This window comes from Dermacentor variabilis, chromosome 8 (genome assembly GCF_050947875.1).
Source record: "Dermacentor variabilis isolate Ectoservices chromosome 8, ASM5094787v1, whole genome shotgun sequence".
NCBI classification, from domain to species: domain Eukaryota; kingdom Metazoa; phylum Arthropoda; class Arachnida; order Ixodida; family Ixodidae; genus Dermacentor; species Dermacentor variabilis.
Window position 1 is genome coordinate 3,896,315 of NC_134575.1, and position 2,085 is coordinate 3,898,399.

Consider the following 2,085-nt stretch of genomic DNA (forward strand, 5'->3'; position numbering starts at 1 on the left):
ATGCCGGACCGACCCGTGGCGGAGGTGCAGTTCGCCATTTAGGGGCCCACATACGCCCACATTAGGGGCCCAGATAAGGTGAAGAAGGATGACCAGCAAAGCTGTGTATGTGGGCGCCTTAATGGCGAACTGCACTTCCGCCGTGGGACTGCCCCGCATTGCACTATATTCAGGCTCGACCCACGTATGGGGGTGCTTAACACCTGCTTCACCTCTACCGCGGGTCGGCCCGTCGTTGCACTACCTTCGGGATTTTTTTCTACACGCGGTCAGGACAGTGGGAAAGGTAGCCCTTTGCTAGCTTCGCTGCAAAAATCGTTCGCCATTACATTCTGCGAAGGTGGATGACCAGCGACGCTGTGTTACACACGACAAGGAGTTGACACGGAATTCGGAACGCAAGCGCGAACACATTCACTGTCTTGATCGCTGGTCATCGCGACGAAATGTACGCACACACATTTATTTTTATGCATCCGCGTTCATTCCTATTATACATTCGTTAAACATACGAGTTTTCATTTCGCGATATATTGAGGGAAAGAATTTGAGACCGAAATCACCGCAGTGACTGGCAGTGGGCCAGTGCCGTCAGCACCTTCGCAGAGGGAGGGGCAGTATGGGAACGCTGGCACGATGCATCGAAGCCAGCGGTTTAAGAAGAAGACGACGACGATGAACGTGCGAGAATTGGCACGAGCCATTGTTGATGATGACAGTTTTTCCTCACACAAATTTGTTGGCGGACTTGAAAAATGCACGAAGAGAGAGACAGAGAACATTTATTATCTGATGAGGTGCATAAACGGAATCCTTGAAAAGCATCAGTCGAAACGCTTGCCTCCAGTGCGGCGCACCTACATTCTTTGCGAGCGCAGGAGATATTAATGCGAAAGTACTTTATGGCTCATGAAGGGGAAAATCCGGCGGCACTGCCAGTCGGTGCGGCGATTTCGGTGGGTTATGTACTGCTCTCCGATGGTCGAACTTTCGGCTTCTGTTAAGAAGTAGCCGAGCCCGGCTCCTTCGGACGTCCACGAAAGTACGCGAACGGGTCCGAGGCGTCGTCGGAGAGACGTCGCAATGCTTTCGCATTCAGCCACGTTGGGATACCCGAGTGCCCTCGAATCACACCTACCACATGGTGTGGGCCTGCCCATCTAAACCAGCTAATGCCCCTCACCCCAACCCCACTCGGGAGTACTAGGAGGCGACCCTGCTCGGCTGCTATGACCTGCAGGCCAAAGGGCCTTGGTCGAGCGTGCCCGGGCAGCGGCCGACGCCACTGGGGTCCCATACTAGGCATTCCACCTAGTATATTTAGGGCCGGGCCCTTAAGGACAGGCCCACATGCGTACCACCATGTGCGTCTCTTCTGAGAGCAATAAAAGTTTTTCACCACCACCAGATGTTTGCTCGAAGCACTTCCTTTGCTTGGCATGTAATATCTGCTTACGATCAGAAAATGAAATGCGTATTGTCACAGATGCAAAAGCTGTTTCTGAAATCATTATCGCGCGCGTCTATTCTTGCCACTAGAACCTAGCCACACTGTCGAGAACACGGGCACTGCCGATCATAATTGAGCCCCATCCGGATGAACGTCTTCAACACGATAGAAAATGACCACTGTTCTACGTCCAGCAACGTAGAGCTTACAGGGCTTAAGTGCGTAGGCGACACTCTATACGAACTCGGGTGAGCAGATTCGCATCGCGAATAATCACAACCGAGTGACGGCGTGACAGAGGAATTAGTCCCCGCAACGTGGAAAATACGGGTTAATTAAACTGTTACGTTGCACGTTCATTCTCTCCTTGGCACATCTTTCAACAACACTTTATAGGTGACGCCCTGGATGAAAACAGAAACTGCGTGCATGAAGAACGTCGGACAGCCAGACTTGTTGCTCCTGACGCGAACACGAATTGAGAATCAGCAGAGGAAACGTGCATGCGCGGAATGAAGAAGTCCCATTAGCCCACAGAAGACACTTATTCTGGAAAAGTCGCTGGCATTCATGTCGCACCCGCAAAGTAAACGTGAATAAGCAGAAAGAGAGAACTATAGAAGAAAGCTAAATGG